The sequence below is a fragment of the Notechis scutatus genome, chromosome 5 (genome assembly GCF_049901735.1).
Source record: "Notechis scutatus isolate UNSWTSFEM ecotype Mainland chromosome 5, rNotScu1.2, whole genome shotgun sequence".
In the NCBI taxonomy this organism is placed as follows: Eukaryota; Metazoa; Chordata; class Lepidosauria; order Squamata; family Elapidae; genus Notechis; species Notechis scutatus.
In genome coordinates this window covers 32952-48385 of record NC_142013.1, presented here as the reverse complement: position 1 = coordinate 48385, position 15434 = coordinate 32952, and the positions used below count along the sequence as shown (strand labels likewise).

At 45.8% G+C, this 15434-nt stretch overlaps 1 long non-coding RNA gene across 1 annotated transcript; it reads left to right on the top strand.

Annotated features, from left to right (window-relative positions):
• The first annotated feature begins 8207 nt into the window (after nucleotides 1-8207).
• Nucleotides 8208-9244, top strand: LOC148130309 (uncharacterized). The gene is made up of 2 exons (XR_015749677.1): nucleotides 8208-8294; nucleotides 8325-9244. It is a non-coding gene; the product is annotated as an uncharacterized LOC148130309 (long non-coding RNA).
• The last annotated feature ends 6190 nt before the right edge of the window (nucleotides 9245-15434 follow it).

The window sequence follows — 15434 nt, the reverse complement described above, 5'->3', positions numbered from 1 at the left end:
TCCTGACAGCTCCGGGTGGCAGAGATAAACTGGATTCAAGCGGGCTGCTTCTCTGCCGCCCAGAGCCGCCCATTTCCCTATTGGAGAGGAAGTTGCAAACTTTTCGCTGTGCCGGGAAAGACTCTCTTGCTTTCCCAGCAGCAGGAGGAACATGAGCCTCTCCACATGTCCTCCGGTACAGTGAAATTTAGCTGGGATTCACCGCAGGTGCTGGGCCTTACCTGCTGGGGGTTAGGGGTCCAGGTGGCAGCGGCAAAAAGGCAAGTGGGGTGGGGGTTAAAGGTGACCGGCAGCCCGGTCGTACCCATGTCGGCAACAGGTGTCGTCATTTCGAAGTTGAGGGAGAATGTGGAGAAAGACATGGAGAGTCCTGCAGTGGCCAGCACAGGAGCGCCGTTGATAAGCGGGGAAGTGGCCTTTGGTGGTCCAACCTGGTGTTCAGACTGGAGGTGAGCCACAGGAAGTCAGAAAAGTGAGGGAAAGGGGAACTTGCCAGGGGAGCTACCCTCTCCATGCCGAATTGAGACCATTTGGGGTAGTCCTAGGGATTGGGTGAGTCGAGCCTCAGCTCCTTGCCTTCTTAGCTCAGGGAATGGCCTTTTTCTGCAGGAGAGGACTGCAGATGGGGAGGTCTACCTGAGTGACTCCTCTCCGCCATCTTCACCAGATTATTTGGACACTTACAAGCAAGCACAGCTAAAGGCACTGCTGTCACATGTCAGCCCAGACCTCACCTGCGGCTCCGTAAAGCCAACACCAAAGAAGTGGGCGATCAGGTGAACCTGTGGTGCAATGCTCACTCGGATCTCGGCCGCTCCAGGTCATCCGAACCTCAAATCCCTTTAGGAGCCTCCGTTCCCAGGTTTCTACTCGCCTGTGCTTGGTCACCTCCTCTTCACCTTGATGAAGCGGCTGGCCCTACCCCTCCCTCGCCTGGCCTAAGAAGTTGAGGTTGACAGCAGGGGATAGTGAAGCGGCCGGTCCCTATCTTCCTGATTCTCCCTCCAAATCTGTATGTGTGTGTCTCCCTGAAAGCCGTTGGCGCTTTTCTTCTTTCATTTCTTCTTTTCGAATGCAGACTGGTTGAACAATGATTGCCAGGCTGCGGTGGAAGCATCCCTTTGGGTGACCCTTCTCCTCCCTCCTCCTCCTCCTCCTCCTCTCATAACCGGCCATTGTGGCAGGGCTGGGAGGGTGCATGCACATGGGGAGATGCTCCTCAAGCAAATGCCAAAGCACAGCAAAACCAAGTATCGGGCGGGTGGATGCTCACTTGAGGAGCAAGCATCTCCCTACACAACTGCACCCTCCTGATCCATCCACAGCTGCCGGGTGCAAGAGGAGGAGGAAGAGGAGGAGGAGGAGGGTCACCCGAATGGACGCTTCCACCGCAGTCTGCAAACGTTGTTTAGCCAGTCTGGATTCGAAAAAGAAGAAATGAAAGAAGTAGCGAAGAGCGCCAAGGAGAGCTTGCTGGCTTGGCCATGCCGCGTCTTCAGGGAGACACACACACATTCACAGATACACACACACACACAGAGTGGGGGAGAGAGAGGGGAAGATAGGGACCCGCCACTTCGCTCTCCCCCACCATTACCCTTACCTTCTCGCACTGCTCCATTTTGTGAACCACCTATGGTTTAGTATCTCCTTCAAACTGGTGAGAAACCCACAAGGGCTGGGGAATGTGTCACTAAGAGCTTCAGGTTTGTTTGCTCCTTGTGCCCAAACTAGCAAAGAAAAAAGGGAATTCTGTTGACAAGGGCCTGAAAGGGCCGGTTCATAGTTGGGGAGGTTCTTAAAGAGACCCGATCTGGTCAGACTTATCCATGCCTCTCTTTTACACACACACACACACACACACACACAAAGGGGGGGGAGGAGGGGAAGACAGGGAAAGAGGCAGAATGAGAGAGAGATACAGAGAGATACAGAGAGGGGGAAAGAGAGAAAAAGAGAGGGAAAGAGTGAAATAGAGGGAATGAGAGAAGAGGAAGAGAGAGACAAGAAAGGAAAGAGAAAGAAAGAAAAGAGAGAAAGGAGGCAAAAGGAGGAAAATGGATAGACAAAGAAAGGCAGAGATGGAAGGATGGGACAAAGAAAGAAAAAGAAAGAAAGAGATGGAGGGAGGAGAAAGTGAATGAGATATATGGATGGATAGATAAATACATGGAAGGAGGGAGGGAGAGAGAGAGAGAGAGAAAAGGAGAGGAAGGAAGGACACAAACCCTGGCTTCAGAAGACTCTTTGAAGCAGCACAGCAATCTAGAGCTGGGCTGCAAGGGATCTCGGAGGTCATCTAGTCCAACCCACTGCTCCAGCAGGAGATCCTTACAGAATCAAAGAATAGCAGGGTCAGAAGGCTGTGTGCGTGTGTGTTTGTGTGTTTGTGTTTATGGTTGTCAAAACTCCAAAACCAGGTCAAGGAGCTCTGGGGAGATCAGTCATAAATTAGAACACTTGCTAAGCAACTGGCCATTAAGCGAGGACCACTTGTATTTGGTTTGCCAGTCACATGGCCCCCTGGCCATGCCCATCTGGTCACGTGACCATCAAGCCACACCCACAAATTAAGCCACGCCCACAGAACCGGTTGTTACAAAATTTGAATCCCACCCCTGGATGGAACTGAGAAAATATTTCAGCATTAAGTGATAACCAGCCAGTTCCTTCTCATGACCCCATTAACATGCATTTCTCCCCTCTTCTTACACCCTTAATTTTAAGGTGTGATATCAGAACAATCTTGATAATTTCAGGTGAACTGAAAGCCTTGGAGCTGCTTCCTAGGAGCAGAAGTCCCATTGCTCCATCCCAGGGAGGGTGAAAGGGAGGCATGGAGAGCTCTGGCCAGGTCCGGCCTCCTTAAGAGCCTCCCAGATTATGGAGCTGCCCCTTCAGGGGACACTTTTCCCCAAGCAGGACGAGAAGTAGCTTCTTTCCCCCAGTGGGACCAAAAGGACCTCCGTCCACTCACGATTCAATCCCATCCGATACAGTCCAAGCCTGGATTCACGCCCCGGTCAGCAGAATTGCCGCCTTCGTTGCTATTCTGGGCACAAGGAGCAAACCACCAGAAGCTTCTAGGGACACATTCCCCAGCCCTTGTGGGATTCTCACCCATTTGATGGAGACCCTTAATTGTATGTGGTCCACAAAATGGAACAATACCGATGCCTCCCAAGCAGCCTAAGGGAAAAAATCCGGTTTCTACTGCCCAGATTCAATTCTCGGTGAAGGTCAACCACCTTTGGGGAATAGCATCAGCCCTCTTGAAATGGGACCTCAGGCTTTTTGAAAAATGGAGAGAAGACACCAAACTTTCTCTTACCTTGTTGAGCAACTTTAGCCGTGAAAGAACATCTTTGTCGATATAAAGTCTCTGTCTTTCAAAATACGCCAGATTTTCTTCCCTGGGATCATCCCTGGGAAGAACGAAGAAGCCCCAAATGCTCAGATCTTCTGCTACCTCTCCATTTGGGTCCATGTAGAGTTTACGGTCCGAAATATTGACAAACTCATTCTTCTCCAGGAAAGGATGGAACTAGAATGGGAACATGCAGCAATTTTAAAAGCAGAAAACTTTGTTTCTTATCCCAGACGCTTTTTCAATATTTAATCTTTCTTCTGTAGTTGTCTAATTTACAGACATGCTTCATTAGGAAAATGGGTGTTACCACTATCTTACAAGTGAAGGGAAAAAGTTCACAAAAATTTGTCGATCATATTTTGACAATATAGATTTTGACAAAATATAGTTGAACAACAGAAAAAAGGAGATTTATGAACTCCCTGAAAGCAACAGGCTGGTTATCAGTGTTATGAACTAAAGTAAATGCATTTAATAAAGCTTGACAACCTTACTAGAAAAGCAGGCTCGTAATCCTGCACTTCTGATTGGCCCGTAAATAGCGAACTATGATTGGTCTCTTCTAGGCAATCTGATTGGCTAATAGCGGGTCGTCTCCCATTGGGCACAGTTTAAACGCTCCAACGCAAGTCATTGGTTAATGGGACAGCAGCCAGCTCCATAAAAGAGCTGCTGCTGCCCTAGGGTTTTGCTCTGTTCCTGATTGTTAATAAAGAGTTGAAGTTCACCATTCACTGCCTCGTCTCCGTTCCTTGCGCCCATGCCCAGAATATAACAATCAGAAACACGGATTTGTCAAGAAGAAAATTGTCAGGGTGATCCTCTCCCAGGAAGCCCAGACAGGAAACCTGAGCTAGGCCCACTTTGCTGTAATGCTACACTGACAGGATTTGGGGAGCCAGGAAGTACAAATCTCTCACCGACCCTTTTTTTATGCAGCTGTAGGTTTCCTCCTCTTATCTGCTTCTTCCCCAGGCAGAATCTCTCCTCCACCCCCCAAAAGTCATTCTCCTATCACAGCCCTTTCTAAATGGGTCGTGGGAAAGGGGGGGATATAACTTACGTGCTCTATGCAAGTCATCCTCACATATTATTTCATTTCCTAAATACATTATGGAAATACTGCTGATATAACTCGATCTCAGGAAAGAGTAACAAACAATTTTGTGATGTGATCAGAAACCCAGTTAAGTGAGGGGTGGATGGTATGATAATTAAGTGGATAAAAACTGATTTAAAAATGGTACTCAAATAGACAAGGAATCCACCCCACTGATAACAAGCTAAAAGCAATCAAAAATGCCTCAAGGCCTAAGAATAAGACAGACCTCCAAACCTTCCTGGGACTCATTAACGTTTACAACATCTTCTTGCCCCAGAAGGCAACCGTAGCTGAGCCCCTACATAGACTTCTCGACAAAAGAGCTACCTGGGTCTGGGGACACCGAGAAGAACACGCATTCCGACAAGTGAAAGACTTATTAATCTCCAACGCTGTATTAATGCAGTATAACGAGACTTTGCCTTTAACCATTACATGCGACGCATCACCGTTTGGAGTAGGAGCCATTTTAAGTCATGTGTTACCAAATGGAAATGAGGCACCTATTGCGTTTTTTTCAAGGACATTATCAAGGGCTGAAAGGAACTATAGCCAACTCGATAAAGAGGCTCTTGCTGTTGTATCGGCTGTAAAGCGTTTTCATGAATATGTGTATGGCCGAACATTTACTATAATTATGGATCACAAGCCATTGCTTGGTATTATAGCGGAGACAAGCCAACCCCTATATATTGTCGCCAAGAATGACACGCTGGTCAGAGTTCCTAGCTGCATACAATTATCTACTGCAACATCGCCCAGGGAAAGCCATTCCCCACGCTGACGCTTTAAGCCATTCCCCACTTCCGGAAGCCGTCGACGACCCAGCTCCAACCCTCACGACACTCCAAATTGAAACGCTGCACTTGCCGCTAACAGCGAGAGACATCGCCACCAAGATGAAACGGGATCCTGTCCTGGCACGAGTTCTCAGCTGGGTCGAACGAGGGTGGCCAGTCAACGAACCCCACGACAACTTCGCGCTGTTCAAAAACCGGCAGACAGAACTTTTTTCTCAGAAGGGCTGCATTCTATGGGGAGACAGAGTCGTCGTCCCAGAGAGGCTACGACAGGCAGTTTTAAAAGTATTGCACGAGGGACATCCAGGCATCGTGCGCATGAAGGCGCTCGCATGGAGCTACGCGTGGTGGCCGGGCATTGATAAGCAGATCGAAGCCTGGGTAACTACTTGTCGAAAGTGCCAAGAAGTCAGCAGTGCCCCACCAAGAGCGACGCCAACCGAGTGGGAAACCCCTCGGGGTCCGGGTCCCGCATCCACATTGATTTTGGGGACCCACCAAAGGACACACTTTTCTCCTAACAGTGGATGCCTATTCCAACTGGCTCGAAATCCACAAAATGAAGACTACTACAACCGACTCCGTCATTAACAAACTAAATAAACTATTCGTACGCATGGGTTACCAGACGTTTTAGTTTCTGATAACGGGCCCAGTTCACTGCCCTCGCATTTGAACAGTACCTAGCGGACGGGGCATCCGCCATGCGCTAACCTCGCCGGCGGACCCTGCGGTCAACGGAAGGGCTGAGTGAATGGTCCAATTCATCAAAAAGACTCTTCACAAGATGGATTATGGGGACATTGACGACAAGCTGAACAGAATACTTTTACTCCAACACATCACCCCACACAGCGTCACGAATAAGACTCCAGCTGAACTGTTGATGGGACGGAAACTTCGCTCCCACCTCGACCACCTACACCCTTCCTACTCGCCAGAGAAACCTTTCGGATCGAGCGGAAAGTGCCGCAAGTTCAAGGTAGGTGACTTGGTGTTTGCTAAAAACTTTTCCGGCGAACCGTTGTGGGTCCCAGCAACCATAACCCAACCCACTGGCCCCAGATCCTACCACTTACAAACTACTGATGGAAAAGTATGGAAACGCCATATAGAACAGCTTCGATTCAGATTGCAACCCATTTCCCACGACTCCCCTGATTCTCAAACTGGAGGGGGGGAGGGGATATCGAGGGCAGCGAAATAGCTGATGACGTAATCAGGGAAAATCAGCAGCCAACCCAACTACTCGAGAGAAACGCGCCGACTGAAGAAGAATCAGGAAGGGGGTTTGCATCACCGCGGAGAACTACCACGATGGAGGCAAGCCCACGGAACCCGGAAACAATCCCAAGAAACCCGGATGACAACAATGGTGAAAATGGGAATAACAGCGCCGAGCCTTCCCTCGGAGAAACGGAACCGTTCGTGCCAGACAACTCAGAAAGCGTTCCACCGAACCGGACCGCAGACAGAAACCGGTGGAACAGCGCAAATCGAACAGGCAGGTGAAACGACCTGCGTATCTACGTGAATACGTCACCACACTCCTCAAACGGAACCTAGGGGGAGGGGTGTTATGAACTAAAGTAAATGCATTTAATAAAGCTTGACAACCTTACTAGAAAAGCAGGCTCGTAATCCTGCACTTCTGATTGGCCCGTAAATAGCGAACTATGATTGGTCTCTTCTAGGCAATCTGATTGGCTAATAGCGGGTCGTCTCCCATTGGGCACAGTTTAAACGCTCCAACGCAAGTCATTGGTTAATGGGACAGCAGCCAGCTCTATAAAAGAGCTGCTGCTGCCCTAGGGTTTTGCTCTGTTCCTGATTGTTAATAAAGAGTTGAAGTTCACCGTTCACTGCCTCGTCTCCGTTCCTTGCGCCCATGCCCAGAATATAACAATCAGAAACACGGATTTGTCAAGAAGAAAATTGTCAGGGTGATCCTCTCCCAGGAAGCCCAGAGAGGAAACCTGAGCTAGGCCCACTTCGCTGTAATGCTACACTGACAGGATTTGGGGAGCCAGGAAGTACAAATCTCCCACCGACCCTTTTTTTATGCAGCTGTAGGTTTCCTCCTCTTATCTGCTTCTTCCCCAGGCAGAATCTGTCCTCCACCCCGCAAAAGTCATTCCCTCCTATCACAGCCCTTTCTAAATGGGTCGTGGGAAAGGGGGGGATATAACTTATGTGCTCTATGCAAGTCATCCTCACATATTATTTCATTTCCTAAATACATTATGGAAATACTGCTGATATAACTCGATCTCAGGAAAGAGTAATAAACAATTTTGTGATGTGATCAGAAACCCAGTTAAGTGAGGGGTGGATGGTATCATAATGAAGTGGATAAAAACTGATTTTAAAATGGTACTCAAATAATCTTTAGTTTTTTTAATCTTTGTCATGAAAGTGGGAAGATACAACATTTTGTCGTTAAGTCATCAATTTTTCTATGTTGTCATTAATATAATAGGGTTGATAAATTGCTATTATACAAGATTTATAACAATTCTCAGGCAAATATAATTTTATGTTATTTAAACATTACCAACTTTCCAGAAAAATATTTATGATTTCCTCCTAGAAACAACTGTATGACTAAAAAGCAATATAAAACTATCTGGGTTTTAGGATTTGATAAATTATAGTATCTCATGTAAGAACATTAATGATGCACTGGATGAAGGATTGTGCCAAGCTTGATAAGTATGTAAGGGACCCAGTTTGGTCTACTGGTTAAGCCCCCGAAGTAGAAAGCAAGAGGATGTGAGTTCAAGTCCCGCCTTGGTCATGAAGCAGGCTGGGGGATTTGGGGCCAGTCTCTCAGCCCAACTCAACTCACAGGGTTGTTGTTGTGGGGAAAATGAACACACAACTACTCATTGGTACTCAGCCCCCGTGGCTTCTGCAGGGAAGAGCTTTTAAGAATGGGGGATGAGTTAGTGCACTTAGTGAACTCAAACAAGGTCTCAAAGATCTGGAAATCCAACAAGATGGGGCTGCTCTTCCCAAGAATGTTTATTTGAGCAGCCTGTAGAGCAATGAGATATTTATATCGAATTACCCTGCCAAGAGTCCAAAGGGAATTAACCTCCGAGAGCTGCAACAGAGTTCCCAGAGCCGTTTCAGGGGACCCATACAAAGAAAGAGCGCCTGAGCTGAGACTGGGCCCCTGAGGACAAGGGGCCACTAAAATTGCAGCTCACGCAGAGGTGGTATTCAACCGGTTCTCACCAGCTCAGGTGAACCGGTGGTCACCCCTGGTTGGCCACACCCCCAAACCAGGTCGCCCAGTTGTCCTAGTCGCTCTCCTAGCTTTCCCTACCACATGGTGGCAGTGGTGCAGATCGGGCAGATGTCCCAGGGCTGTTGCACATGTGCACTGTGTGTGCAGCCGTGCCTGTGCTACTGATGCAGTGCGCACGTGGAGCAGCCCTGGGACATCTGCCTGCCTACCCGCCCTCCCAGAGCACGTTTTCTTACTTCTCCCAGTGGATGCGCCTCTTCCAGCCCAGCCCGGCCCGGCCAGCCAGCAGGTGGGTGCGTGGTTGTCCCGGGGCTTCTCGCCCCCCTTGTCGCGATATGCCTGCAGGAGCCCCTCAGGCCAGCTTAGCCTAGAGCTGCCATTCCCAGGTTTCTACACTCCCGTGCTTGGTCAATGCCTGTTCACCTTGCCTGAAGCGGCTGGCCCTGCCCCCCTCCCCTCCCTCACCTGGCCTGAGAAGGTAAGGGGGACGGTGGGGGATAGTGAAGAGGCTGGGTCCCTATCTTCCCCTCTCTCTTCCCTACTCTCTGTGTCTCTGTGTGTGTGTGTGAGAGAGAGAGAGAGAGAGAGAGAGGGGGAGGGAAAGAAAGAAAGAAAGAAAGAAAGAAAGGGAGAGAAAGAGAGAAAGAAAGAGAGGGAGAATGGAGAAAGTGAATGAGATATATGGATGGATAGATAAATACATGGAAGGAGGGAGGGAGGGAGGAAGAAAAAAAAGGAGAGGAAGTTAGGACACAAACCCTGGCTTCAGAAGACTCTTCAGAAGCAACACAACAATCTAGGGCTGGCATGCAACGAATCTCGGAGGTCATCTAGTCCAACCCCCTGCTCCAGCAGGAGATCCTTACAGAATCAAAGAATAGCAGGGTTAGAAAGCTCTGTGTGTGTGTTTTTGTGTCTGAGTGTGTGTGTGTGTATGTGTGTTTGTGTGTTTGTGTTTATGGTTGTCAAAACTCCAAAAACAGGACAAGTAGCTCTGGGGAGATCAGTCATATATTAGAACACTTGCTATGTAACCAGCCATTAAGCGAGGACCAATTGTATTTGGTTTGCCAGTCACATGGCCCCCTGGCCAAGCCCACTCAGTCACATGGCCACAAAGCCGTGCCCATCTGGTCACGTGACCACCAAGCCACTCCCACAAGTTCAAGCCATGCCCACAGAACCAGTAGTAAAAAAAATTGAATCCCACCAGTGAGTTCAAAGCCTGCTATGCAGCATCTCCTATCAGGACTCAGGGATTCACTTTGTGACGCCTCTCCTAATAAAATATCCAGGAAATACGGAACTCTTTTACGTGCAACTGCAGATCAGTAGGAAGGAGTTTCTCTCAATGGGGCCAAATTCTGTTCTGCTGTAATGCAAAATTATGTATTTATTTATTTAGGACATTTATGTTGCGACATATTAGCACATGACTCAGCATTAGGCAGACTCTAACGGCCCCTTGACTGTCGTTTATTTTTATTTTTCTCCATTATTATTATTATTTATTGTAATGCTGGTCTCTGACTGTACTAAAAGTGGACTGGATGAAGGAGGAAGCTGTGTTGGAGACATTTGCCATCTTGAGTTATTTGTAAATAAATACATGTTTATGAAAACAATCTCAAAATCGTACTTGATTGCAAACTGAAACTTTGTCTTGAGAGAAGACAAGGAGGAGATTATGAGAGCAGCTTCTCCAACTTACAAAATCTCTCAGTTGGACAAGGGAGGATTCAACACTCTTCCAATGACTGAAAGAGGTGTTGGGAGCTAAAACCCTTCTCAGTCCTAGGAAAATAAAATATTTTAGGATATACTGAAAAGACACAATACATTTCCCTAAAAAGAAAAGTAGAAACTCAGAGAGCCTGAAACTCAGCCCCCCCCCACACACACACTTGCTAATGGACCATTACTCAGGCCTAGGGCAGTCTATTTTACATAACAAAGATCTACTCCAGGTGAAGCTATATAGGAATTGCCCAAAGCCATCACCATCATCCAGCCAGGCTCAAACAAGCCTGGGACTCAGGACAGCCTACAGAGTTGCCCCTGCGTGGCCCCATGAGAGCCTGACAACCAATCAGAATACAAGCTCAAATTCAAATCGCAACAGAGGGCATCAAACAGTTGCACTCTCAGCATCTCAGCCCTTCTTTCCTCAACCAAGGCATGTGCTCCTGTCCACCATTAAACCATCTTCCAAGCAGTCACCATGTTTCCAGCGTCTTTCTTCCCCACTTGGAACTGAACCCAGAAGGAGATTAATTCCAATAGAGGCTAGACAGAAACTTCAGATCTGCTCCCTGTTATTCCGGAGCGTCAGACAGGAGCAATTAGATGGTGGAAATCTCTTGACCTTTTGCAGCACAAGAAGGTTGAGATGTTCCCCTCCTTCTCCTTTGGGTTCCTTCTCCAAAGGATCTCAGATTAATGGAGCCCTATCGGGACCCCATACCTGCCATGGCTGCAGCCTCGGAGCCCCCGACCTCTTTTCTCCCTCCTTCCTTCCCCTCCTCGATCTGGAGGAATAAGCGGCATTCATGGCCTGGACCAGAGTCTGAATGATACTGTAGCGATGACGGACATTTATGATCCGTTTCCTGTTCCTTTTCTCCTGGGTCTCCAGTGGGGCTTTCTGGGTGCATCTTCTGCGGCCTTTGACAGAAAAGACGTGCTTGGAAAGGGAACAGCGAAAATAATGATCTTGAAACGGATCTTCCACAAAGAAATGGGGTTCAAAGGCAGCATCTGTTGGCCTTCTTTTTGACAGATAACCAAAACTCAAAATACTATGGATGTATTTGAGAGGTATGTGCTTCTTTATTGGATACGCTGCAAAATTTGTGAGGATCCAGACTTTCCCTTCAATGGATCCTGGCAAATGCATAAGTGCTTCATGGAAAGGAAAAATTCTGTGCCAGATGTAAAAAAATTCTATGAAGTGGACAAAGACGTTGACTTGTCTCCACTTAGAGAGTGGAGGGGTGCTGTAGGTCCAGTCCTTGAGGGGTGCTGTAGGTCCAGTTGTTGTGAATCGTTCTGATATAACCACACAAATTCCATTCCTGACAAGCATCGGAGGGAAAGTCCTCATGAAATTATCTCCCTTTTCTGTGTCTGAAGCAAAGAGGCCAATCAGGGTCCATCTGAAATGGAGGAGCAGCTGGACAATTGCTGGGTATTGGAATCCTTCTTTGGGGAGCATCTGGTGGAAAAAGTGGAATCTCCTTTTATCACTCAGAGCCTCTGAAGGAAATCCAGCAGTGATCTGAAAAAGTAATGAAGAATGTTGAGTTATAATGTGGTCCAGATCAACTCCAAAATATTACTTATTGACAAACCCAATTTTGTTTTGATGAATATATAAGAATAGTTTGTTCCTTAGTCACTGTTTAAAATATTTAAGATGGAATATTAACAAGATTGTATATAAAAATGGAACGCAAAATCATATTAAACAAAAAAAACAATAAAAAGTGCAATGTAAATTTCTGTGTCACCCATACAATTCCAACAATTAGATTCAAATTAGCAGATGTTAGATAAAATGCCTGGATCTAAGATATAGGGCTGTATTATATGCTATTTTTGAGTACTAAAACCTCTTTCTCAGCTTCTATATCCCAAATTCTTTGTGAAGCAATTTTTCAGCTTCTTCTCTAGATGTACAAGAGCACAAATGCTAACAGAAATTGACAGTTGCACAATCCAATAAGTGTTTAATTGAAATTTTGTCTGTTTTGGGACTATATGTCTTTTTCATCACTTTAATTTTAACCCAATAATTATATACCCTGAATTTATACAAAGCAGAAATTGTGTAAATTAACAATTATCTATGAGGGCAGGAGCTGAACTCCTTTTATCCATCTCAAAGATACTCTTCTTGATCTGAATATTTTTTATACATAGACAGGACTATTGCCAACTTGATTCCAATTGGATAAGGCAGATATTATTGATATGTGAAAATGAATACGGTAATGGAGGACCTCAAAACCTGGATAGTTTTTCAATAGTAGAATATTCAGTAGAATATCCTCTACTGGGACCTTATGGCTCTTCAGGTCTTTAATGGTGAACTTGAAGATGAACATAATAGGCTAAGACATAGTTGTTATGTTCCCTAATATTCTGAAAAACAGCTGTTAAATTCTATGAAGATATTGGATCTGTTGTTCATCCCCACCACCCCACTCACCTTACCAGATAGAGAAAAACACACAAACCTGTGGGACTTTGTAGGTGCCTACAAACATTGACATCTGGATGGAGATGTCCCTGGAAGCTTCATCAATCAGAGCCAGGATGTTGTCCTTCCTCCCACAGCCGTAGTTGGGGACATTGGATTCTCCAGTGGAGAGTATGTCCAGCAAGACATCTGAAGTTCGGAAGGGGCTTCCATAGTTGTCATGCATGTTGTAACCAAGTGTGAGATTGTGCAGGAGCTGGGAATTCTTGCTGACCATTTGAATGGCGAAAATGAATCGTTGGGTAGTTTTTAAATCAGAAATCTCCCTATTGTAAAAATAATGTTCATGTTATAGTGATCAGCAACAACAAATACTTTTAAAATATATAATCCTTCACAAACCTGCTAAGCCTTAGGCCAACATTGATCCACATCCAATGATCTAGGAATAGCTAACAACCAAGAAGATAGCCTCAAGATTCAGATGGATCTTTATGGACTAGAACACTGGGCCATATCTAACTAAATGAAATTCAATGTAGAGGAAAGTAAAGTCCTACACTTGGGCAAGAAAAACTCAAAGTACACCTATAGACTGGGTGAAACCAGGCTCAATAGCAGTAACTGTGAGAGGGATCCTGGAGTCTTAATGGACAACCAGTAAGTTAAAGATTAAAGATTGTTAAAGATGAGCCAGCAGTGTGCAGCAGCAGCCAAAAAATCTAATGCAATCCTAAATTGTAATGCAATCCTAAATTGTATTAACAGAGGGATAAAATCAAGATCAAGGGAGGTACTAATACCACACTATACAGCCTTAGTAACACCACACCTAGAGTACTGCATCCAGTTTTGTTCACCAAATTACAAAAAAGATGTTGAGACTCTAGAAAGAGTACAGAGAAGAGCAACCAGGATGATTAGTGGACTGGAGACTAAAACATACAATGAACGGTTGCAGGAATTGGGCTTGGCTAGCCTAGTAAAGAGAAGGACCAGGGGAGACATAATAGCGGTCTTCCAATATTTGAGGGGCTGCCACAGGGAGGAAGGGATCAAGCTATTTTCTAAAGCGCCTGTAGGCCAGACAAGGAATAATGAATGGAAACTGATCAAGGAGAGATTCAACCTGGAAATAAGGAGAAACTTTCTGACCGTGAGAACTATCAACCAATGGAACAGAAATTGCCCTCGGCAGTTGTGGGTGCGCCATCACTTGAGACTTTCAAGAAGAGATTGGACTGCCATCTGTCAGAAATGGTGTAGGGTCTCTTGCTTGACAGGAATAAAGCAAAATAAAGCAAAAGAGGGAAGCCATGGAAATAACAATCATTCAGGAAATTAGACAGGTTGTGAGGTACAAAAAAAGTGAAATAAGAAGAAAAGAAGGAGAGTGTTAGAATTGCACATGGAGGGAGTGCAACTCCATCACCCTGCATGACTTACGAAGGAGAAGGTATGGAAGGAGGGCCGTTGAAAGGCAACATTATAGGCGACACATATGATTCACTTGTGACCACACCAATTAGATGGTCCCCAGGCCTGAAAAAGCTCCATGGATTGTACCCATCCTGGTGCTCCAAACTCAATGGGCATTTCCTTCTCAGCTTCCCACAGACTGATGGGGACACCAGCAGCAGCAGAAGCAGAAGGTCCATCATTCGTGGCATTAATCAATCCACTTACTGTTTCTAACACAAACAGGAACAGTTGGAAAAATGCAAAGACTCTGAGAAGTGCCAGTGGCTTTCCTGATCTAAACAGAGAATCAGTTTCATCTGCAAAGGAGAGAAAGATGCAATCAAGAGCAGAGCCTGTACCTGTCCCAAAACTTGGTCCCAGAGAGCTTCACCCAAGGAATTTATCCTTTTCTGATACAAGATCCTTTGCATGTGGCTTCAGTCTAATGCCTACATCGAAGTCAAAAAATGGAGATATAGCATCTCAGGTCTCAAAGGCCCAGATGGTCATAATTACAGCAAGAAGCAACTTCTCCTCTTGGGATCCTGAACTTTTTCTGGGCTCCATCTGCAGAGGAGAGGCTGGAATAAAACATGTTAGTAAAAATTACACATACACCCCTGGGATCATTGTTCTGTTGTGGTTGTGGTCCTTCCTTCCTGTCAGGGCAAGTCCAGAAAGTGATGCTGGGGAAGAGAGTTCAACACTCAGGAAATTGACTTCTGCTGTCCTTCAACATGGCCTCTTGTCTCCAGAGATTGCTGGGGAAGGTCACTCAGAGCTATGGAGTTTGGTGCCGCTTCTAAGTTAATGCCATTTAACTATAGTGTTGCCTGTCTTCTAATGATAATGGGCACCCTTGATCTCTGCCCAATGTTAAGAGTATTTGGAATTTTGTTCTATGTCATAATCCTATATATTGATCTTAATTGCAGCCGATTTTAAAATTGCTTGTGCCTGAAGTGAAATTTCATTTCCCATTTTTTCTAGCAATATTAATTTTGGGATAAGAGCTCATTAAGAAGCAGGAAAGTGACAACTTGTGGACTAGATCGTTGGGTAAATAGGGAGAAAGTTATAGAATGGATGGAATTTTTTTTTTTATTTTCTTGTCATTCCTGTGTTATCTTACAATGTTCCTACAATACACCAAGATTCTTTGCATTGTGATGCTTCTTAGTTTTTTAAATAAAGAATGGACTGTAAAGTCTGCAGCTGAGATCTATCAATCCAAATCTATCTGTCTG